The sequence below is a fragment of the Bubalus bubalis genome, chromosome 22 (assembly GCF_019923935.1).
Source record: "Bubalus bubalis isolate 160015118507 breed Murrah chromosome 22, NDDB_SH_1, whole genome shotgun sequence".
NCBI lineage: Eukaryota > Metazoa > Chordata > Mammalia > Artiodactyla > Bovidae > Bubalus > Bubalus bubalis.
The window spans coordinates 9,991,850-10,017,864 of NC_059178.1; the positions used below are offsets into that span (position 1 = coordinate 9,991,850).

At 40.1% G+C, this 26,015-nt stretch overlaps 1 protein-coding gene across 9 annotated transcripts in view; it reads right to left on the reverse strand.

Moving 5' to 3' along the window:
- Nucleotides 1-26,015, reverse strand: part of DCC (DCC netrin 1 receptor) — a 1,367,203-nt gene that overhangs the window by 755,628 nt on the left and 585,560 nt on the right. The window contains exon 1 of one of the 9 annotated variants that reach the window (XM_044934815.2): nt 5,640-5,788. The exons of the other annotated variants lie outside the window; for them this stretch is intronic. The gene's annotated coding sequence lies outside the window, so the exon portion shown is untranslated. Of the gene's footprint in view, nt 1-5,639; nt 5,789-26,015 lie in introns of those variants that run through there. 9 annotated transcript variants of the gene reach the window in all.

The window sequence follows — 26,015 nt, forward strand, 5'->3', positions numbered from 1 at the left end:
GGGGGAAGTAAAAATTAAGAGGCTCAAATTTCCACTCCTGATTTCTAAATACTATCAGAATCCCAAGGTTAGTTCAAAGCAGATGCCACAAACTAACCTGTGTTACCAAAGCTTCCATGATAATACTAAACACCCTCCTCTCTGATTCGCTAGAGTCTGATTACTTCCAAGCCTTTAAAATGCACTGCATTTGAAGGAGCCTGTTGAACTAAATAGGGATCCTTTGAAAAAATCCTCTCTAACATGTACCTTCATTTGTAAAGGTCCTTTTGTTCAAGAAGCACCTTTGTGCTTAATTCTAGAATGTATTAACTTAAGAGGTCCTTTACTTTCCTACTACTTCTACTCAACTGTATTTTATCTTGACTGTCTTCATGGGAAAATGGTCCTTTTCATCCTCCAAAAATTATTTTCTTTAAAAAATCATCCATTGTTTCTTATTGTTGAAGTTTCTCCTTGTATATTCAATCAATAACAAGAGATGTCATTCTCTTCAACTACCCAGCTCTTTAAAAATATCCTGGTGGTATTTAAAGAACACCATAATGCAAGCTTTCTTTATTCTTTTCACATATAAATAGATAGACATAACATCAGTCTCGAGTCAATGAGGGCTTTATAAAAAATGAAAATTCATAAAATTCAATGCCTTGAAAGCTAAAATAGAAGATTGCATTTCAAGTAGAGAGAAAGCCTTCTCCGCCAAGACCTGTATTTATTGACTACATTACAGGCCAATGAAATGAAATTCCCATACTATATTGAGAAAGTGAGCAATAACACTGGAGGCTGGAGGACAAATGAATGGGTGGACTATAAAATTGGTAGCTTCTGCATAAATACAATGATATATTGCTCCCCCCAACATGAGTTCCTTGAAGGAAGGCAGCCCCTTACGTAGTTATTATGGTACTTATGTAAAATACCTATTCAGTAAATACTGACTATAAAATTCAACTCTACAACTTATACCTATCAATATCAGATAACATAGTCTGAACTTTTCAATTGGTTGGGTCTTCTTTCTTTACATTTCTCTTCATAGGTCACATATTTTGAAAGATATTGCCTAACAACCTGCTTTAATAACATTTTTACAAATGACAGAATTTTATTAATTTTCTAATTTTAAAGTTCAAAAGAATGTCAAGCTAAGTTATTAGAATTAAAAAGAATTGAGTTAGATTCTTGGATTTGTTCTATCTATCTAATCTATCTAATCTATTTTATCTACCCAGGGAAAGAGTCCTATTAAAAAGCAAATAAAAGATGAAATTAAATGTAGCATTTAAAATATTAGCAATAATACATGTTACACAGGAATAAATCTACAGAAAGTTTCAAAAGACTTCTATAATTAAATAGACTTCAAAATTGAGTTTTAAAGACCAAAACAAAAAAAAAAAAAAGAAGAAGAAGATGATATTGGAAAGGTCAGAATTGTAAAAAATGTAAACTGTAAAGATGACTATTTTCTAAAACATTTATAACTTAACACAATTACAACCAAAATCCCAACAACTTTCTTGAGGAAACCTTCAAAGTCAACTAAAATTTTAAAGAAATGTAAAGGCCCAGGAAAGGCCAAGACAAACTTGAACGAAGAACAAAATAGGAAGCTACCGTAACCAAACCGGCATGTTCCTGATGCAAGGATATACAGAGAAAACACTGCCATAGCCCAGAGTCATAACCTACATTAATGGACCCTTGATCCTTCACAGGGCACAGGCTCTAAGCCACTGCCTATGGCGGTGCAAAGCAGGGGGCAAAGTTTAATCCAATCACCTGATGGGCTGAAGAAAGGGATACTGATGGAGGAAAATGAAACTAAATTCTACCTCCCACCATATACAAGTCAAGCATATCGAAGAGTAAAGTGTGAAAGTTATGAAACATTCAGAAGATAATAGAACATAATGTCTCAACAATCTTAGGGATAGAGAAGAATCTCTTCCCTTTCAAGAATTTTTCTTCCTTTTCAGGAACAACCCCCCCCCCGCCCCGCCCCCCACCCCACCTTACCACCCCTCTCTTCCCCCAGCCAGGAAAAAAGAAACACAAAGAAGCATTTTTTCTTTTTTTTCCTTGAAGGAAGGAAGAACTAACTAAATAAATAAAACTAGGCCACTGCTCAAATTAAGTCTCTTGAAATTTTCCTAGTCTGCAAACTTTGTGTTGCCAGGATGCACACAAAATGTCAAGCAGACATACTGAGAGGAAACTTTCAGAAACTTTTATATAAATTTGATACAGAAATTTTACGCCTATTGATTCAGATGTCAAAATTGTACTTAATGTCTATTTTTATTTGTTTTTGTATTAAATAGTTTTATTGCATATCCGCCTGTCAATAAAAAGATAAATAAATAAATGACAGAAAAAAATATCCACAGATTGAGTAGTAGTAAAATAAGCAATCTAAGATTAAAATAATTTATATTAAAAACAAAAACTATTCACTAAAAGTTGCCTAATGACTAAAGACACTGAAACCACAGAACCATAGAATCAAGGAAAACATTACAGGTTATTCTGTCATTATTAATATAATAAGTGAAGGTTGCTCAGTTGTATCCGACTCTTTGTGACCCTATGGACTATACGGTTTATGGAATTCTCCAGGCCAGAATAGTGGAGTGGGTAGCTTTTCCCTTCTCCAGGGGATCTTCCCAACCCAGGGATAGAACCCAGGTCTCCCACATTACATGCAGATTCTTGACCAGCTGAGCCAAAAGGGAAGCCAAAGAATACTGGAGTGGGTAGCCTATCCCTTCTTCCAGCAGATCTTCCTGACTCAGGAATCAAACTGGGTCTTCTGCTTTGTAGGTGGATTCTTTAGCAATTGAGCTATTGGGGAAGCTCCTAATATAATAACTGCACGTTTAAAACCACAAAGAAAAGGCTTATTAAATGCAGTAGTCTTATCCTTCATTGGGAACTTTTAAAACCTCTACTGACAGCTTCTTTCCCAGCTCTATATAGTGTGGGTAGTCCTGGATTTGTCAGTGTTCAACATTATTTATTGACTTCTCACAGTGATGGATCAGTGCTTAGCTTACTTATATCACCACATCCTCATCCCATATATTGATAAGGGAACTATTTATTTTGGTTACCACTGAAACTTTTAAGTGACATAATACCCATGGCTCTTATTCTTCTTTCAGTGATAGGTAATACTTCTCGATTTCATAGTTTGTAAGAAGAGACTATTACTGTCTTTACCAGTGCTTTTTAGCGCTCTTTTCCATTTTACCATCTACCTTCTGCCATAGATACATTTACCTTTTCAGGATAGATTCATTAACGCATTGTGCATTATCTGTGTGCTCAGTCACTCAGTCGTGTCCGACTCTTTGCGACCCCAAGGACTATAATCTGCCAGGCTCCTCTGTCTATGGGATTCTCCAGGCAAGAATACTGGAGTAGGTTGCCATGCCCTCCTCCAGGGGATCTTCCCAACCCAGGGATCAAACCTCGGTCTCCCACATTGCAGGCAGATTCTTTACTGTCTGAGGCACCAGGGAAGCCTATAGGTGGATTCAAAAAGGCCAAAAGTTTAAGCACTTCTTACATTTTCAAAATTATGTCAATACTGCTTGCAGATAGGCCAAGCAGTGTATACAAATTTCTTCTAGTTTCCGCCTTTAATTTTTCCAGGCATTTGCATTGCTTTTTTCTTTTAAACAATTGTATTTATAATCTCATTTTTTCCTTCAAATCTTTCAGCAAATCAACCAAGTCTCTTTTCCCTGCGGATTGGCCTCTATTCTACTCCAGTCTGTCTTGGCCTAATCTTTATCTAGGTCAGCTGCAACAGGTTTCCTTCTGGTATGTTCCTTCACTGTTTTTTTGTTTTTCCTTACTTTGCATCCACTCTTTGCAATTCATAGTAGGCTTAATTTTCCTCCAGTTCACCCTCAAAAAACAATGCATTCATGTCCGAAGCCCTAAATCTCTAAATGTTGCCCTTCTTGTTTTTGTTTCTTTAATGAATAGTTTTGCTGATGTAATTAAGATTCTTGAGATGAGACTGTCCATAGATTATCCAGGATGGCCCTAAATCCAATGACAAGTATCTTTTTAAGAGCAACTTTGGGAGAGTGTCGATACAGACATCATACTGAGAAAACACCAGCCAAAATAAGAGGTAATGTGACTACAAAGGCAAAGTCTGGAGAGACACAGGCTAATTAGATAAGCTTGGTACCAAGAAAAGCTGGAAGAGGCAAAAAAAAGAAAAAACAAAACAAAAAAAAAACCGATTCTCCCTGAGAGAGCCTTCAGAGGAACATGGGAAACTGCCAACACCTTCATTTCAGACTTTTGGCCCCAGAATTATAAGTGAATAAACTTCTACTGCTTTAACACTCCCTTGGGGCTTCCCTGGTGGCTTTGGTGGTAAAGAATCCGCCTGCAATGCAGGAGACAGGAGTTCAACCCCTGGGGCTGGGAAGATCCCCTGGAGAAGGGAACGGTTACCCACTCCAGTATTCTTGCCTGGAGAATCCCATGGACAGAGGAGCCTGGAGGGCTACAGTCCATGGGGTTGCAAAGAGTCCCACAGGATTTACCAACAAACCAAAACCAAGCCTGTCTCACTTCCCAGTTTATGGATGGTCCATGTTACAACAACCACAAGAAACCGATACGAAAAAAGGCCAGGGCTGGTTTGGTTAGCAAGGCAAGGGGCCCAAAAGTAATCAGATCAGATCAGATCAGTCGCTCAGTTGTGTCCGACTCTGCGACCCCATGAATCGCAGCATGCCAGGCCTCCCTGTCCATCACCAACTCCCGGAGTTCACTGAGACTCACGTCCATCGAGTCAGTGATGCCATCCAGCCATCTCATCCTCTGTCGTCCCCTTCTCCTCCTGCCCCCAATCCCTCCCAGCATCAGAGTCTTTTCCAATGAGTCAACTCTTTGCATGAGGTGGCCAAAGTACTCGAGTTTCAGCTTTAGCATCATTCCTTCCAAAGAAATCCCAGGGCTGATCTCCTTGCAGTCCAAGGGACTCTCAAGAGTCTTCTCCAACACCACAGTTCAAAAGCATCAATTCTTCGGCACTCAGCCTTCTTCACAGTCCAACTCTCACATCCATACATGACCACAGGAAAGGCCACAGCCTTGACTAGACGGACCTTTGTTGGCAAAGTAATCTCTGCTTTTGAATATGCTATCTAGGTTGGTCATAACTTTCCTTCCAAGGAGTAAGCGTCTTTTAATTTCATGGCTGCAGTTATTTTTTTAAAACAATCAAAATGAAGACTCCCCCAAAAGTCCACAGTGAACAAAATATTATTATTTTTTTCTTTTTTAAGGAGGATCCAAGCCTGAAATCACCTGGCAGAGCTCAGGCCTACCCCGCGTTCCAGGCCTGTTGCTAGTCATCGACTTTCTTTTCTCTCTGCTCCTCGTCTACAAGTAACTTCCTAGGAAAGGTATGAGATACATAATTTCTCAGCCTTGTGTGTTCTAGACATTCTCAAACAGTCCCTTCCTGATTTTAAATAGTTTTCCTTTTTCGACCTAGGAAATGGCTATTTGCTGGAATTCTACAAAAAAACAGAGAAGACGGGAGGATGATTTGTTAATATCCCCACCACCAGCCACCCCTTTTGTCTCCTCTTTTCTACCTTGGGGGTTTTCCTTGGGGTTCAAGGTTCTGCGGAGGAGAACACCGCCACCCCTGAGCTGCAATCCGCCGAACTGCGCGTTAGGCTAGTGGATCTAAGGCTAATTAGGAATCAGAATTACCTGGAGGCTTGCTAACTGTCAGACCACTGGGCCCCGCCCCCAGAGCCTCTGTTGAGGCTAAAGCCCAATATTTGCAACTTTAACAAGCTCCCAGGTGAAGCTTATAGAACAAGTCAGTGTCCAGACTCTTTGGGAAAAAACACTGCTTGCAGCTGATCTAACTTGACTAAATAGTACAGACATCTAGGGCTCTTATTCCAGAACAGTCTCCCAGGCCCCACATCAACTTACTACACATTATTACATTTAACCCCTGGAGATGATCATCAGGGCACCCTATGGCAGCTGCAGCCTTATCAATCTTGTTTCATCTCTTTCCTCCTGTATCTCACTTTTGTTTCCTACAAATGGTTGCAATCTGTTGTCCACATATATTTCGCAGTTTTCTCTTCATTATATTTGGGTCATGCCTCCTAATTCTTATAAACTTTTTTCTATCATTGCCTGAGTGATGTTGGGGAGACAAATGTGCATATTTAGGGGAATAAATCATCTTAAAATGGAACTCAGAGGTAAGGATATAAAATGAAAGGAAGATCCCTTTGCTTCGGCTACAAATTTAACTGATTCTCAGGTCACAAAATAGATACATCTCCATCAGGTGAGGTGAAACTCTTCCATATTAAAAGTTGAGAGGTCAGGATCCCAGTTTCAAGTGTCTAACTCAGTGAAAGCATAAACTCTGATACAGAAGTTATAGTTTTCTGGGATCTAATGATGTTAAATCTAAACTTTTCCACTGAAATGATCATTTCTTCTTGCTAAATTCCTCCTAGTTGCTATTATTCTTCCCAGCAGCCGCTGGAGGATATGGTGGGGATGCTATTCCTGCTGCTGCTGCTCCTAAGTCACTTTAGTCGTGTCCGACTCTGTGCAACCCCATAGACAGCAGCCCACCAGGCTCCCCCATCCCTGGGATTCTCCAGGCAAGAACACTGGAGTGGGTTGCCATTTCCTTCTCCAATGCAGGAAAGTGAAAAGTGAAAGTGAAGTCGCTCAGTCGTGTCTGACTCTTAGCAACCCCATGGACTGCAGCCCACCAGGCTCCCCCGTCCCTGGTATTCTCCAGGCAAGAACACTGGAGTGGGTTGCCATTTCCTTCTCCAATGCAGGAAAGTGAAAAGTGAAAGTGAAGTCGCTCAGTCGTGTCCGACTCTTAGCAACCCCATGGACTGCAGCCCACCAGGCTCCTCCGTCCATGGGATTTTCCAGGCAAGAGTACTGGAGTGGGTTGCCATTGCCTTCTCCGACGCTATTCCTAGTCAGAGCATAAAAGGTTTGAAGTATCATGACATGATCTCCAAGCCATATGGCAATCTATGAGGAATCAGGCCCACAGTACCATGAATCCCAGCCAACTGACCAATGCACTAACTTTATTTTCCTAGCAATAAAAATATTTGCATACACTTGGATGTGTAATGAAGCAGGAAATCTCCAGGAGAAACAAGAGAAAGATAATGCATATTCTATTACAATGATTTAAACCTTAGGGGCAAGAAATTAGAGATAAGATGCTAAATCATTCCTTGGAGAGTTTCAGTTTCCACTGAGTTTTTACCATGTTTTTACTGAGTCTTTTCCACTGAGTCTTAACCATAAAGAAAAAAATAAACAAATGCAAAAAAAACAAAAACAAGCAATTCCTTCCCCCCAAAACAAATAAAATCATCATGCTGTTCTACTAGCCTAAAATCTCCTGGATATGTTCTACTGGAGTGAAATCTCCTTGAAGGAAGGGTTTTGTCTAATCTGAGCTCTTATGTTTTTAAACAGAGAATACAGCCAGGTTCTCTCAAAAATAAATTGCTCGTGCCCCATGATGCTTTTATCCTCCTGATAGTCATGGTTTACTGGCTATTTTTAATCATGGTACAATGGAATATTCTTGAAAAAAGTAACTCTTAACAAGAAGTGTTCAGCATGAATTGACAAAATTACCATCTACCTAAGTGGATGTCATTACAATATCATCTAATAGAGAGGATGTGATAGTTAATAGCTTCTAATAATAGGCTTCCCAGGTGGCATCAGTGGAAAAGAAGCTGCCTGCCAATGCAGGAATCGAACCCACAAGAGACCTGGGTTCGATCCCTGGGTCAGGAAGATCCCCTGCAGAAGGAAATGGCAACCCACTCCAACATTCTTGCCTGGAAAATTCCATGGACAGCAGAGCCTGGTGGGCTACACAGTCTATGGGGTTGCAAAAGGGTCGGACATGACTTAGCAACTAAACAACAACCACAACAATTAATAAGGATTCAACTCTAGTAAGAAAAAGAAGGTGCCACAGAGAAAATAACTCCACTGTAAATTAAAAGAGGGAGTTCACAGAGTAACAAAGCATGGTGTAGTCTTCTTGCACCACAGACGCCACTAGACACTTGCTAGTCAACTTGCTAGTAATCTTGAACCCATATACATATTAAACTTTGATGTATATCAGATTCACGTGGGGAGCTAACAAATAAAACAGGCTCACTGAAGTAGGACAAGGCCTGGACCTGATTTTTTTTTTTTTCCTTTAACCAATTTCCTCCAGAAGATTCTGATACAAAGTAAATTTGTGAAGCACCGTGCTTAAGAGCTAACTAAAAAATGAGAGAGGTAACAAAAGAATAATTCAACACTGATGAAGAATTGATGCTTTTGAACTGTGGTATTGAAGAAGACTCTTGAGAGTCCCTTGGACTGCAAGGAGATCCAATCAGTCCATCCTAAAGGAGATCAGTCCTGGGTGTTCTTTGGAAGGAGTGATGTTGAAGCTGAAACTCCAATACTTTGGCCACCTGATGTGAAGAGCTGACTCATTGGAAAAGACCCTGATGCTGGAAGGGATTGAGGGCAGGAGGAGAAGGGGACGACAGAGGATGAGATGGCTGGATGACATCACCGACTTGATGGACATGGGTTTGGGTAGACTCTGGGAGTTGGTGATGGACAGGGAAGCCTGGCGTGCTGTAGTTCATGGGGTCGCAGAGTCTGACATGACTGAGCGACTGAACTGAACTGAACTGATGAAGACTTTGATACTGAAGAAATTCCAAAGAGCCCAGGGAAAAGATGTTAGAGATCTCTCTGATACAATGTCTCCATTTATATCCCCAGATATTTCAGAGGGTAATGCCCCAACCTATCTTCCGGTTCTGGACACTGACTCACTACCTTTCTATGTAGAAAAAGTTTCCAGCTTCTGTATCCACCTCTGGAATACAGGGGAGAAAAGTGAGACTGCGTTCACTTTTTCTGAAAGGAGGCTACTGGCTTTATAAGGGAGAAAGGGCTTCAAGAAACCAGCTAAGAAGGAACTCTGGCATATTCCTATTTCATTTAAATAATTTTAAAATTAAATTGAATGGAAAAATAATAATCAGTTTCTTCATGTATTTTACATATTACACTCATTTTAGGTGAATAAGAATTTTTCTTTACTGCATTAAAAAAAAAGAAAAAAACCCACACACGCTCTCTGCCTTATGTTGGTTTTGAGGTTTGCACATGAATTTCATGCTCTGATGCTGACCCACCCCAGAATTCAGTTCAAAACACTGAGGCTTGAAAGTAAACTGGGAAGAACTTCAAAACTGCTTTCTGAAAGGGAAATCTGGTTATTATTTGGGTTGGCCAAAATATTTGTTTGGGTTATTCCATAACATCTTATGGATGGAGTACCAATCCAATACATAAGAATAAAAAAGATGAAAACCACCATTCCTCTCCGTATTGGCTCAATGGGAGGAGAGGCCAACAGCAGTAACAGTCCTATTTTTCTTGCCATGACAAAAACCAAAATGATCTCTGGACTATGGGGTCTTGAAGGATGTGGAAGGAAGACGGACTCTGAATCCTTTAATTCTCTGGGTTTAAGATCATTACGAAGGGCTTGACTACTACATGCTGACTTTCACCTTTCCCAAATCCAAGATTCCATGACTGTCCAATCCCTGCTGTCTGGGTTCCTGTACACTGGTAATTAAAGTCTTCTGACTCAGGATTTGATTACTTGACCCCCAGGTAAACAAAGAAGTCCCAGGCCCTAGTAATCATGGGCTTAGCCCTTAGCTGCCCTGCCCTGCAGCTGTGCCCACATCCCTTAGAGATGGTTTCTGCTCAGTACTGCCCACAGCCCCTGCTGCTAACTGCTAAGTCGCTTCAGTTGTGTCCGACTCTGTGCGACCCCATAGACGGCAGTCCACCAGGCTCCCCCGTCCCTGGGATTCTCCAGGCAAGAACACTGGAGTGGGGTGCCATTGCCTTCTCCGCCCACAGCCCCGGCAGGACACTAAGATGCTGTGACCCCGTGCCCCCTGTGAACACATCGGGGATGATGACAGACACGGTATCCCCTTTGATCAGAAAGCTTCCTTTATGAAAGTGGGGGGCAGGTGGGCAGGAAAAAAAAAGTAATAAAAGTATAATCAGCAATTATATGAAGGACAGTTAAGTCATAGTGCTGTGAAAGCAGTTGGCACTAAGACTTAAAAAATCAACAGATAGGGGCTTCCCTGGTGGGCCAGTGGTTAAGAATCCACTTTGCCATGCAGGCAATATGGGTTTGATCCCTGGTCTGGGAGGTTCCTACAGGCTGTGGAACAGCTAAGCACATGTACCACGACTGCTGAGCCTGTGCTCTAGAGTCCAAGAGCCTCAACCAGTGGCGCCCCACACCTACAGCCTGCGCCCTGCAACAAGAGAGACACTGCCATGAGAGGCCCCCGAGCACCACACTTACACAGCAGCCCCAACTCAGGCAGCTGGAGAGAAACGCCTGCACGACAAGGAAGACCCAGCACAGGCAAAAAATAAAATAAAATAAAACACATTTTAAAAAATGAGTTCCTCGGAAGCCAGCTCATGTCACCTGGTTTAGAAGACATTTGGGCATCTTCCTGGGCTTTAAAAAAATCAACAGAAAACCCAGAAAAAGTGGTGACATCCAAACAGGGCTCTGAAAAATGACCAGATATAAGCTTAACTGGAAGGAACTGGGATAAGGGTCTCTAGGAGATTATTCCATATTCTGAGTCTTGATGCAGGAGGTTGTGTGGCTTACTCAAGCAAGTGAGAAAAGAAGTGAGAAAGTTGTGCCTGGAACATCCCTAGGAGGCTGGTGAGAATGGATCTGGCTGTGGAGGAAGGAGAGGGAGTGTGGGGAAAGGATGGAAGGAAGAAGTGAGATTAGGCAGAACTGCTGGGTCATTAAAGGCTTTAGATTGGGTCCTAAAACTAGTGGGAATACACTGAACAACTTCAAATACCTTTTAAAGACAACTTTGGCCTCTGTGTATAAAATACATTATAAAACTAATTAGTAGACTTTTGTAGGAGATGCAATTAAGAGATGATTAAAGATTCTGTTTGGAGGGTACCAGCAGACATGGAAAGAAATAAATACAACAAAATATGAATGGTGTAGATAGAGTCAACTGATCTTTGAAAAAGATGCAATGGCAAAATTTAGGGGAAAACACTGTCTTTTAAACAAATGGTGATGGAAGGCACTACATTTTAAAAAAAAGAATCCACATATCTTGTGCATGTGTGTTCAGTCGTGTCTGACTCTTTGCAACCCTGTGGACTATAGCCCATCAGGCTCCTCTGTCCATGGGATTCTCCAGGTAAGAATACTGTAGTGTGTTGCCATGCCCTCCTCCAGGGGATTTTCCCAATCCAGGGATCAAACCCAGGTCTCCTGCAATGGCAGGCAGATTCTTTACCCACTGAGTCGCCTGGGAAGCCCACACATATCATATACTTTTCACAAAAAGCAACTGAAAATAGATCACAGACCTAAAAGTCAAACAAAATATTACAATTTTTTTAATTACAGATATTAACACAGGAGAAAATCTAAATGACCCTGAATTTGGTGATGACTCTTGAGATACAACCCCAAAGCCATGATCCATGAACAGAAAATTGATAAGCTGGGCTTCATTAAAGTTAAAACCTGTTCTATGAGAGACATTGTTAAGAGAATGAGAAGACCACAAACTGGGAGAAAATGTTTGTAAAACACTTATCTGATAAAGGACTGTTTCCAAAATGCATAAAGAGCTCTTGAAACTCAACAATAAGGGGGAAAAAAAAAACAGTTTAAAACACGAGTAAAACGCCTGAACAGACACCTCACCAAAGGTGATAAATAGATGGCCAATAGCCACGTGAAAGGTGCTCAGCATCATATATCATTAGGTTATTGCAAAATAAAACAAGACACCACTACACACTTACTAGACTGGCCAAAATCCAGAAAATTGGCAACACCAAATGATGACAAGGATATGGAACAAAAGGAAACTAATGAATTGCTGGTGGGAATGCAAAATGGTACTTTGGAAGAATAGTCTGGCAGGTTCTTAAAAAACTAAAGATATAGCAACCATATAGAACAGCAATTGAATTTTTTTTGGTATTAACCCAAGTAAACCGAAAATTTATGTACACCCAAAAAACTGCCCATGTATATTTATAGCAGCTTTATTCATAATTGCTAAAACTTGGAAACAACCACAATATCCTTTTAACCTGTGGTACATCCAGAGATCAAATTGCCAACATCCGCTGGATCATAGAAAAAGCAAGAGAGTTCCAGAAAAACATCTATTTCTGCCAAAGCCTTTGACTGTGTGGATCACAATAAACTGTGGAAAATTCTGAAAGAGATGGGAATACCAGACCACCTGATCTGCCTCTTGAGAAATTTGTATGCAGGTCAGGAAGCAACAGTTAGAACTGGACATGGAACAACAGACTGGTTCCAAATAGGAAAAGGAGTTCATCAAGGCTGTATATTGTCACCCTGTTTATTTAACTTATATGTGGAGTACATCATGAGAAAAGCTGGACTGGAAGAAACACAAGCTGGAATCAAGGTTGCCGGGAGAAATATCAATCACCTCAGATATGCAGATGACACCATCCTTCTGGCAGAAAGTGAAGAGGAACTCAAAAGCCTCTTGATGAAAGTGAAAGTGGAGAGTGAAAAAGTTGGCTTAAAGTTCAACATTCAGAAAACGAAGATCATGGCATCCGGTCCCACCACTTCATGGGAAATAGATGGGGAAACAGTGGAAACGGTGTCAGACTTTCTTTTTCTGGGCTCCAAAATCACTACAGATGGTGACTGCAGCCATGAAATTAAAAGACACTTACTCCTTGGAAGGAAAGTTATGACCAACCTAGATAGCATATTCAAAAGCAGAGACATTACTTTGCCAACAAAGGTTTGTCTAGTCAAGGCTATGGTTTTTCCTGTGGTCAGGTATGGATGTGAGAGTTGGACTGTGAAGAAGGCTGAGCGCCGAAGAATTGAAGCTTTTGAACCATAGTGTTGGAGAAGACTCTTGAGAGTCCCTTGGACTGCAAGGAGATCCAACCAGTCCATTCTGAAGGAGATCAGCCCTGGGATTTCTTTGGAAGGAATGATGCTAAAGCTGAAACTCCAATACTTTGGCCACCTTGTGCGAAGAGTTGACTCATTGGAAAAGACTCTGATGCTGGGAGGGATTGGGAGCAAGAGGAGAATGGGAGGACAGAGGATGAGATGGCTGGATGGCATCACTGACTCAATGGACATGAGTCTGGGTGAACTCTGGGAGTTGGTGATGGACAGGGAGGCCTGGCATGCTGCGATTCATGGGGTCGCAAAGAGTCGGACACGACTGAGCGACTGATCTGATCTGATCTGACATCCAGACAATGGAGTATTATTCAGTGATAAAAAGGAATAGCTACTAAGCCATGAAAAGACATGGAGGAAAATTAGTGAAAGTCGCTCAGTCATGTCTCTTTGCAACCCCATGGGCTATATAGTCCATGGAATTCTCCAAGCCAGAATACTGGAGTGGGTAGCTTTTCCCTTCTCCAGGGGATCTTTCCAACCCAGAGATAGAACCCAGGTGTCCCACATTGCAGGTGGATTCTTAACCAGCTGAGCCACAAGGGCATTATAAGTGAAAGAAACTGATCTGAAAAGGCTACACACTGTGTAAGTCCAACTATACTACTCAGAAAAAAGTAAAACTAAGGAGGCTATAAAAGATTAGTGGTTGCCAGGGGTTATACATTTCATTATACATTTGTTAAAACCAAAAGATACAACACCAAGAGCAAATTCTAAGGTAAGTTATGAATTTGGAGTAATATAATGTGTCAGCGTAGCCTCATCAATTGTAATAAAGGTGGGAAGTTAATAGTGGGGGAGGTTATGCATATGGGGAGAAATGGAAGTAATGGGAACTCTCTGTAGCTTCTGCTCAATTTTGCTCTAAACTCAAAGTGTCCTTAAAGGTAAGTCGATTCAAAAGAAAAAAAAAAAAAAAAGTGGTTCTTCAAGTCTGGACACGGCTTGGAAAAAATGTTTCTTCACGATTGGACATGACTTGGTATTTGGTAAGAATGTTGTGGATGAGAGAAAGAGAAATTACATCGCCCAGACTTCCATCTTAGATGACTCAGTGGATACAATCAATACATCCAGGGCAATGGGACTAACAAAAAGAAAGGGACAGAGTTAACTCTGAGGTAAGAAAGAAGTTGCAGAGGAAAGCAGCTTCCTGGTTTAAACTTCAAATACTGAGAGTCATTTGGTCCTTCACTTTTTCTTTTTTAGGCTGGAGGTCCAGGCTTTGTATCTTAACATGTTTCACTGGAAAATGAAAGCCACTGACGGTGTTAGGTAGAGCGTGATTCTGACAGAAAAATGCAACGGACGTCTTTGTATACACAAAGGAAGGCATGATGACTTACAGAAAAGAATATGGTATGGGGGTCTGTAAGACCTGGGCTCCGAACCAGACTTGGACACTGATTAGTAGTGGGGTGAATTATTCAGAGCATCGGTCTCTTAGTCTGCTCCGGAGGGACATCTCATCAAGGCCGGTTGTGAGAAATATAAAACTTTTCATGACACTGGCACGAAGTCGGTGCCCACACTACGGAAACACGTGTTGGGGTTATATCCTGGGTGCTTTTCACATTTTAACTTGAATTTGACAACTGTTTAAAAATAGAATGCAATTCGGTAAATGGAATAATGCTGAACATATATGGGACTTCCCTGGGGGTCCAGTGGCTAAGACTCTGGTCTCCCAATGCAGGGGGCCTACCTTCTAACCCTGGTCAGGGAACCCATATGTTTCAGGGGCTTCCCTGGTATCTCAGATGGTAAAGAATCTGCCTGCAACACAGGAGACCTGGGTTTGATTCCCAGGTCGGAAAGATCCCCTGGAGAAGGGCATGGCAACCCAGTCCAGTATTCTTGCCTGGAGAATCCCATGGACAGAGGAGCCTGGTGGGCTACAGTCCCTAGGGTAGCAAAGAGTTGGACATGACTGAGTGACAATCTTTATATATGGAAGTGATGATGTACTAGAAATCTTCTGAAACAACCCAGAGGTGAAGACTTGGTACCATGGCTTTAATGGAGGGCATTCCACTCTTTTCTAGAGAGCCTATGTCTGTTCTTTTGGATAAACCACGCTAAGTAGTCAGTTCTCGGGACATTTCAAAGCCAGAAACCAAAGGACAGCATGTCTTTTTCTCTTCTTCTGCTTCCTTGCTCTTTCTTCCCTCATTCTTTTCTTACTACCTTCCCAACTACAAATCTTTAGGAGATTTAACTGCAGGATGTAACTGCAGGTATTCCTAAGTACAACAAAATGGTGTCTGCATTATTCAGTATTAACTAAAGCCCTATTGAGTGCTAAATATGATAGGAATAGAAACACCACCACGCAGAAGATTTAATAGCAAACCTACAAGATTAGAATGAATGTGCGGAGCTTTAAGTAAAGGTGTGAACGTCATCCACAAACTAATACAAATGTTGAAATAAACAGAATTCCCCCATCGATGAGAGCCTGCTCTGTGGAGAGCTGGCATAGTCTAAAACAGTGAGGTCAGTGGAGTAGGGCTCTTTCTGCTTTCACTATGGTGGCCTGACTGACTAGTACGAGCGTGAGCCTTCACGATGAAAACTGGCAGCCTGGCCAGTGATGCCCACACTTGTAGATACGTTTCCCCCATCAGTGACCTACCCCGTGTCAGCCTTCTGCCTCCAACTTCTGGGGCAGAGCAGGCCAAGTGCAAAAGTATGAAAAGGTTACTCATTATAAACTGAGAAGTAGAAAAACTCATAATTTTTAACACATGTGAAACACATGTTGCCCAGGTAAGACCTTGCACTCCAAATGTCAGGCTAGAATGAATTCTTAAAGCTGAGTTATAAAGCTCTGAAAATAGAGTCTATAATGAAAATGTTGACAGGCTCTCGGAACTGCTATAGTATAGAAAATTTAATATGTCACCTTGTTTTACAAGATTTTACTGGCATAGAAGAAAATTAAAACATTTAACATCTTTCACTTCACCAAATTGCTTTCCTCCTCGAAAGTGTGGGGCCATTTGTGGTGCTATTTCATTTATAAACATCCTTTTTATTGTTACCAGGCTGAACACATGCATTCTCAGCTTTGCACTCAGGTTTCCCTTCCCGAGCAATAAACTGCTTAGGGACAGCATTATCGTGTAATCTTATTCGCATTTTCTGAAGGTATGTTAAGTTGTGAGAGTTCTGATGGGGAAAGGGCTGAAATTATTTACATAGCTGCAAAGGCAATATAACTAATGCTGATCATTTAAATATTTTCCATGAGCCTTTCAAAAAGCCTTTTTGAAAAAGAAACATTTGTCCTGCACACAAATTCTAAGGGAAAAAGACTTCAAAAAGATAGCTTAGTATTGAAGGAAACAAATTTAAAATAAGATGACTGCTTGCATTTTTTCACATAAGTAGACAACAAGCATAGAATGGGGGAAAGTTTTCTAAGTCAGTTACCAATAATCAAGATTTGTATGAAAGCACAGTTAGTAATCCAAGCCATATTATTAATATGACTCTCTCAACCCAACTAATAATTTTATATAACGGGGGTAACCAGTCAGTGTGCAGAAAGAGAAGGAAAGGTCCCAAGGTTTGAAGGCCCAGAGAAAGCCCTTCAAAGCGAGGACAAACTTCACTTAAGACTTTGGCTAAGTGAGAATTAAGAGATGTGTTTCAACATCATTAAAGAACCAAACCAAGCTCTAAAGAGTTTGTCCATCCAGAAAAGTTAGGAAGGTACAACATGATCCGTCTTCACAAAGTCATTGACCAGTGGAGGCATCGTGTGTGTGTATTTTATAAGGACACGTTATAAATGGGAGGAAGCTCATGTTACCATGAGTACAGGAGGATGGAGACTTTCCTAAGCTAAGGGACCAGGTCAAGATTTCTAAAGATGGATTGCATGGATATAGTCTTTAAAAACATTTTAAAAAGGAAGATGAAAGATGGAGCATAATGGATGGGAAAGGAAGACATAAAGGATGAAAAGCCGTGAGCATCAGAACATGCATGTTAAGGAAACTGTTTTTGAATTGCGAGATTGGGATTGACGTCATGTGCACCGCCACGTGTAAAACAGCCGGTGGGGAGCTGCTGCATAGCACAGGGGGTGACGTGAGGGCAGGGCGGGGTCACACATATACAAAGAGCTGACCCACTTCATTGCACAGCAGAGACTAACACAATATTGTAAAGCAACTATATCTCAATTAAAACAACAACAACAATACAAATAAACAAAACTGAAAGGAAGAGTATGGAAAGGATCACAGATGGGGCTAAAGGCCCGGGCAGAGGCAGACTCTGAAGGGTCTTTAGGCCATCAGAGAGAGTTTCTGCTCTTCTGTGGTGTACCAGTATGCCATTTTGTACCTAAAAGTAGCCCCAAGCCATCTCATGAAGTGACATCTACTAGAAGACTCCTTTCACACCAAGCAGGAGAGCAAGGGAATCCTAGGACTCAGCTGAGATGTATTTTTCTAGAATGCTGTAATAACAATCTCTCTCTCTTTTTTTTTTAAAGTGAGGCAAACACTTGTAGCTGTTAAATAACAGTGTCGAGTCATCACTACTCATTGGAGTGAGCAATAGACTTCAGTGATATTTACAAGCTAAGGAGAAGCCAGTTGGATTTGCTCGGTCAATGGCAGTAAGCAAACACTGACCGCTGATGTTTAGGTCCATGGTAACAGAAGGTTCTTGAATATACAGGATCTATTACAATGCTGATACTCTTTAACTCAGAGATGACAGTGCTAGGTAGAGAACTAGAACAAGTCTTAGAGAGCTTGTCAGAAATACACACAAAAGAGTATCCACTAAATACAAAGTGTTATGTCCATAAATATATAACAAAAGTGAGAAAAAAAATAGAGACAAACCAAATCTCTCTCAACATACAAATAGTAAATCAAAAAATACTATGGAGTATTAAAAACTATGAGGCTGATCTGTAAGGACAAACATAGAACCATGCTAAGCTATGTCATTAAGTGAAAAAAACAAGTGACATACTATTTATAGGATAATCAGATAATCTCATTTATGTTAAAAACAAGCAATAGAAGAACTCCAAACTGTTTTTGCATAATGCTGCTGCTGCTGCTAAGTTGCTTCAGTTGTATCTGACTCTGCGACCCCACAGACGGCAGCCCACCACGCTCCGCCGTCCCTGGGATTCTCCAGGCAAGAACACTGGAGTGGGTTGCCATTTCCTTCTCCGATGCATGAAAGTAAAAAGTAAAAGTGAAGTCGCTCAGTCTTGTCCGACTCTTTGCGACCCCATGGACTGCAGCCCACCAGGCTCCTCCGTCCATGGATTTTCCAGGCAAGAGCACTGGAGTGGGGTGCCATTTCCTTCTCCAATGAATGAAAGTGAACAGTGAAAGTGAAGTCGCTCAGTCCTGTCCTACTCTTAGCGACCCCATGGACTGCAGCCCACCAGGCTCCTCCATCCGTGGGATTTTCCAGGCAAGAGTACTGGAGTGGGGTGCCACTGCCTTCTAATAGCTGCACCAATTTACATTCCAGCCAAGGGGTTCTTATCCTCCATATTTTTGCCAACACTTGTTATCTTGTCTTTTGTTAACAGTCATTTTCATAGGTGTGAGATGATATCTCATTGTGGTTTTGACTTGCATTGTAATGATTAGTGATGTTGAGCACCTTTTCGAGTACCTATTGGCCATTTGAATGTATTCTTTGGAAAATGTCTGTTCAAGTTCTTTGCCCATCTTTAATTGGATTTTTTTGGGGGGAGGGGTTGGCTATTGAGCTGTATGTGGCCCTTATATATTTTGGGTATTAACCCCTTATCAGATATGTGATTTGCAAATATTGTCTCCCATTCCTTGGGTTGCCTTTTTCATTTTGTTGATCATTCCTTTTACTGTGCAGAAGCTTTTTAGTTTGATGTAGGTTCCACTTATTTATTTTTACTTTCGTTGCTTTTGCTTTAATCAGCAAAACAGTTTGGAGTTCCTTCAAAAATTTAGAAATAGAACTACCATATGATCCAGCAATTCTACTTCTGGGTATATATCAGAAGGAAATAAACTCACTATCTCAAACTGAAAAAAAAAAAGTTTGTAGTGTATAGAAGAAAGAAACCAGATGACTATTATTAATAGATTGAATGCAGTATCAAATACAGATTTTTATAGAAAACAAACAATGGAAACAGACTGTAGGTTAGTGACTGCCAGGGCCTGAGGGGGGTGGGGGATGGATATGATAAAAATATTCCAGGTTTAGAAAAGAGTGATTAATGTGCGAATAGTGAATGAATTACATACTTTTAAAAGGTGACTTTTATGGTATGTGAACTAGTTCTTAATAAAAATTTTAAAAAATTACATCTATGCAATACGTCTGTGTTTGGGGTGAGGATTAAAGGAGACATTTACTTCATCTGAAACTACATCTTTCAAACCTTGGCCACTCCTGGACTGAGACTCAACTGGAAATAACCTTAAAGAAATAGCCACATGTTAGCTCATAATGTACCCAATGCCCTGTGGGACCCAAAAGATGCCCCTGGAAGCAGTGCTTAGATCAAAGAAATACTAATTAGTTTTTATGTCATGTTCCAGCCTTTGGAAATGAATTCTCTTTGCAAGAGGAGTCACAAAAATCCAATCTAATAAAATCAACCAGCACTGAAACTTAATGTTGAAGCTATATAGGTTTTATTAATCTTTAAAACACTTTCTTAAATAGATTCCTAGTTGGTGAAATGTTCTAGGTTAAAAAAAAAAAATCTCAGCAAATGAAACCTCATGAATAGCCCTTTGAAGGGTAGTAAAGATTCAGGTTACAATTTAACAAAGGACAAATATATTTTTAATAAAATAAATTTTTTATCCATGTTTGGATATTTTTGGATTTTTATCCATGTTTGGATAATTTGTTTTCTAAAAGGAAAACAAATTAGAGGGAATACAAATCAAACAGCTTTTATAACTTTAAATCAAGAGATTTAAAACTACTTTTAAAAAAGACAACAACAGCAAAAAACGAAGTAACAGGCCTAAAAGGAAGTCACTTGTGCTAACCACACACATTTAACAGTGCCTCTGAATTACTCGGTCAGCATTAGTAAAATAATCTGCCTAACAGAGCCCCAGGGCTTCCCAGGTGGTGCTAGAGGGAAAGAACCTGCCTGCCATGAAGGAGACATAAGAGATGCGGGTTCAATTCCTGGATTAGGAAGATCCCCTAGAGGAGGAAATGGCAACCCACTCCAGTATTCTTGCTTGGAGAATCCCATGGACAGAGGAGCTTGGTGGGCTACAGCTCATGGGGTTGAAGACTCAGACACGACTGAGCAACTAACACACACTTCCTCCAAAGGAAAACAACCTTGCCTGAAACAATCCACTCCTTGTTAGAAATTTCCTTTTTCCTCCACTTCTGTCTATATGGCTTTTAAAAAAAAATTTGTTCAGTTCCTTGGAGTTCCTATCTGCTAGATGGAATGTTGCTTGATTCATGAATCATTTAGTAAAACCAGTTAAATCTTTCAGAGAAGGCAATGGCACCCCACTCCAGTACTCTTGCCTGGAAAATCCCATGGATGGAGGAGCCTGGTAGGCTGTAGTCCATGGGGTCGCTAAGAGTCGGACAGGACTGAGAGACTTCCCTTTCACTTTTCACTTTCATGCATTGGAGAAGGAAATGGCAACCCACTCCAGTGTTCTTGCCTGGAGAATCCCAGGGACAGGGGAGCCTGGTGGGCTTCCGTCTATGGGGTCGCACAGAGTTGGACACGACTGAAGCGACTTAGCAGCAGCAGCAGCAGCAGCAGTTAGGTCTTTAAATTTAATCAGCTGAATTTTGTTTTTTTAATATGACATAGAGGCTTTGCTGCTGCTGCTGCTAAGTTGCTTCAGTCATGTCCGACTCCCTGTGACCCCATAGACGGCAGCCTGCCAGGCTCCTCTGTCCCTGGGATTCTCCAGGCAAGAACACTGGAGTGGGTTGCCATTTCCTTCTCCAATGCATGAAAGTGAAAAGTGAAAGTGAAGTCGCAAATAGAAGGATGACTGTGTGTGCTCTGTATTTATGTCTAAATATCTCTGAGTAACCTAGGTTAGAATACAGACAGGGTAAATTCAATTGTTTAAAGGTCATAATGGGGGCTCAGTAGGCGACAGAATACAGATTCTTTTATACACAGACATCCCCACTTATACCATTATCTATAGAACTATTTACATGCAATTACACTGACGTGAGCTCACTAGATTCCGATTTAGGCATACAACCTTGGGACTTCATCTTCCTCTAAAAATTAGATCAGCTGTTTCGGGTTCCTGAATTTAATCCCAATGTGTGTGTGTGAAGGTGATTTCCCACACCAGCAGCATCTTTCTGGACATCAATGGGTGTCCTTACAGTCCAACTGGATTCTGACACCTATCCGTCTGCCAGGAGACAGCCATCGGATTCCACAGGTTAAGGAACTGGTCCTGCAAGACGGTTTCCCTGCCTGCCCACCTCAGATGCCAGTCATGAGTCCAGGTTGTTAACTGTGCTTCTGACTAAATGGCTTTACAAATCAGAGTTCCTAATGACCTCCTCCTTGGGCTCAGTTAATTTGCTGGAGTGGTTCATAGAACTTAGAGAAACATTTTACTCACCAGGTCACCAGTTTATCGTGAAAGGATGCGACTGAGGAAGAGCCAGATGGAAGAGACACACAGGGTAAGGCATGCAGAAAGGCGGTGGAGCTTCCACGGCCATGAGTCTGACTCTATGACCACGACCATGACTCTAGCCCAACACCCCATCTGCTATCAACCTAGACTCGCTAGGCCCCTTCTCCTTTTGAGCCTCTATGAAGGCTTCATTACACAGGCAGGACTGATTACATCACGGACATCAGTGATTGATTCCACCTCCAGATCCTTTCCTCTACCAGAAGTCATGGGGGTAAGCCTGAAAGTTCCAGCACTCTCTTCACTGGCAAGCTTGGTTCCCCAGGCAACAAGCCCCCATCCCGAGGTGGGGTTCAGAAGTCACCTCATTCACATGACAAAAGACTGTCTCACCACTTAGGAAATCCTAAGCTTTTAGGAACCCTGTGACGTTATTGGGATAAAGACCAAATATAAATTTCTCCTTATAAATCACATTCTCACTGCTCCACAGCTCTATAGGGCCTCGTTACAGCTGGTTCCTTGATACCTGAATGGCATTTAGAGACAAGTCCCAGTTAAGGAGTTGTGTGAACTATGCACTGCCTCTCACACACACACAAGAAAAATTAATTGGGGGAAAAAAAAAAAAGACTGCTTTTCAGATGCTATGGGAAGGTTTCCCAAACTGCCTTTCAGTTTAAAACACTCTGACTTCTGGGACTAAGGCAAGAGGTTTTGTCTTTTATACAAAGTCTCCAAAGAACTTTCAAAATGTAGCTCTGAAAATACTATGTCATATTATACTATATGAGTGTGTGTGTATATATAGACACACATATATATATATATGTCTGGGTGTATGTGTGTGTATATTAATACATATACACATTCTCAGTATATTGTGAAATGAGGAAATATATTCAGGATTTACTGTGATTATTCATTTGCTATCAAAAATGTTTATCATTGTTTTGTTGCTCTTGTTTTATGCTAAACTCATAATGGTCCAAAGCAAGTTACAGCTACATTAAGAATATATGGCTTCTTTTTGCACACTAATGGCTGCCTAATCACCAGAAATCAACTCTGATTTATCCTAATTCTCACGTCTACTGAATAATAGGCAAATTTAGCAATTATACGATAAATGACCAACAAATTAGATTACTGAATATGGAATATATATATATATATATATCTTATAAACATAAAGTAGACCATTAAAAAGCAATACCTGGTGGGTTACAGTTGACGGGGTTGCAGAGTCGAACACGGCTGAGCGACTAAGCACAGCACACAGCATGCCTTCTCCTAAAGGGTATGCTTTCACTGATGGTATTCAGTACTCTCATCTCTGTATGAATCTTGATGGGAAAAGTCTAAGACGATTTAGGGACTACATACACTGAGATTTTCCATGATTTCTTCTAGCTTAGTTTTTAGAACATTCCCTAAGTTTGAATGTTTCCTTAGTTTGCAGAAGAAAGCTGCATCTAATATAGTATCTTCATTCAAAGATCTTCAGGTAAGACTAAATTTAAATAATACACTTTAGCATAGGCATAAAAAACCTAATAGAAAAAAAAATCAGTACCAGTGATAGGTGCTTAAAAGTAAAAATGTTTTATTAAAGGAATCATCAATCATCATTTCATCAGAGATTCACAGTGATGCCACCTGGTCTATCTACTTTCTCTGATTTATCTTTGTTAGCCTGACACTTACCAAAAAGCAACAACAACAAACCCTCTTGTATTTCAAAGGGGACTTCTAGAATTCAAGAGTTTTTGTTTACTCGGTCACAAAGAGTCAGACACAACTAAGCGACTAACACATACACACACATACACACACACACACACCACTGTACTATTTTACTATTTAATATTCATATCACTAAATAGTATTACTATTTTAGATATTAATTCCTGATTTTTATTACAGCACCAGCAACAATCACACTGTAACTAGCTTAAGGGTGGCATGAAAAAAAGTGCTCTTAAGATACTGAATTTTAGAGTGAATAATTAGCTATTTCCATTGTCATATGAATTAGAATTCATAACAAAGGAAAGGAAATGAAAGGTTGGAAGATTGTTTAAAGTTATTTTGTTGGTGTTTCTAATATAAAAAGCCCTGTCAGGCTTGTTTTTGTAATTTTTATCACGTAGAAGATGTCTTTCTACTCTGCATATTTTTTCAGTAATATATTTCTATACTAATTTTATTGCACAGCTAACTGACTTAGGAAGGAGGCAACTAAAAACCTACTCTTTAAAATGCAATTATTTAAGTTGAGGGTGTGGGAGTGTGTGAGTAAGTAGGCATTAGGACAATATTAGTGATTATTCCAGTTTTACTTGGCAATAAAACTAAAAGAAAATTATAAGATTAACACATATACAACAATTACTTATAACACCACAGTTCTTCCTTATATTTTCTTCCTAGCCCTTGTTTTAGCCACAAAGCAAAAGGAACATTTAGCTAAATGAAGATAATAAAGACCATTAAGAATTATGCAGTTAGAACAATGAATTTTCCTGCTTACCATTTGAAAATAAATAATATTCCTATCAGTATAAAATCTAAAACTTTACTCTATATCTGAACCTTCCCCAAAATAGAATTTTGAGAGCATTCAAGGGCACTGGGATACATTTTCCAACTTGCTTCACTGAGTGAACTTGACCTAGGCAAGATCCCTATATTTGTTTCTGTAGAGAAAAGGAATATGAGCATTTTTTTCCCTTGCTGTTTCCTTTCTATAACATTTGACTGGCCCGAGGCAATGTAGTTTATTCTCTCTTCGCTTAAGACAAGCTCCCTTTCCTGTTTTCTTTTAAGTAAAAACGTAAAGGTCAGGTTATCATTTCACAAAATGCTCCATTCTGGTGAGGCAATTTTAGCTCCTCTTACCATAATATTCTTTCACTAATTATTTCATAACTCATTTAAATGGGAGGCATTCTGGAAGAGAATTCACTGAAACAACTCCTCAAGTAAGTAATTACTTTTTTTAAACTCAGGGGAATTTTAATTATAATGCCTGTGTTATTTAAAAGCAGAGTGCTACAATTTGCATCTTGAAACATCTATTGTAATAAGGAAGTAAAAAAAAAAAAAAGCTCCTGAATGAAATAACAACTCAAGTAAATGCAATTTAGTTGGCCTTTTATTGTCTTGATTTTCAAGACATAGAAAAAAAAAATGCAAATTTGGCCTGAATTATAAAACCACTTAACAAGATAAAAGATAACCAAAATTTTGCCCTTACGAAGATTATTTATAAGCTTATTTTAAAAATCACATATTCTCTCCATTTCAGGTAAGATTTATCTTGTGTTATTATTTAATGTATAGTAATGATCGTGAAATCTTCTTATCTTAGAAGAAAACATCCAAATCACAGTGTTTTCCCATGCTGGAGAGAGAGAAAAAAATCTTTCCTTTACCCTTCTAGGTTCTTCTAAATGGTCTAAGAATTAAACTGACCTAAGACCGATTAATAGGGGAACATAATAATTAATTTTGAACATATGAAAATCCCAGATACATGAGAATGTAAGAGAGCCCACATATATATGAAGTTCAAAGATAGAAAAGCAAAATGTGGTATGTATTTTATCCTGAGCTAAGGAATGAGACAGGGAACACCGCCTCCAAGGACAAGAGGGTCAGTCATAGGAATATGAAGAGCAGACATTTGGTAATAAGATATCTATCCTGCCATGTAGATGGGGCCACTTAGATAAAATTTATCTCTGGTAATAACTCTTTTTCTGGGGAAAAAAAATTCCCCAATTTAAATACTTCATCTGTTAACAGACAGAGAGTACTTTCTCTTGAGCCCACCAGATCTCCACTGCTTTCTTTTGTGGTCCTTCAATCGATAAGCTGTGTCCGACTCTTTTCCACCCCATGGACTGCAGCACACCAGGCTTTCCTGTCCTTCACTATCTGCTTTTAGCTCAAAATAATCCATATGCCAAAAGTAACACATCTTGGGGAGAGCTGTTCTGAACCCCTACATCCATAAAGAATTGACATTTTCAAGGGAATAATTGGATAAATGAAATCTACTATTATTTTCCCCTTAGTTTATATTTTTGAGAGTTTCATTAATTAAAAAAATAAGTGACTGAATAAGTGGGAAACTATTCACAGTATCCTTAACCCTACTTCTTACTATACAGTTCATGGAATTCTCCAGCCCAGAATACTGG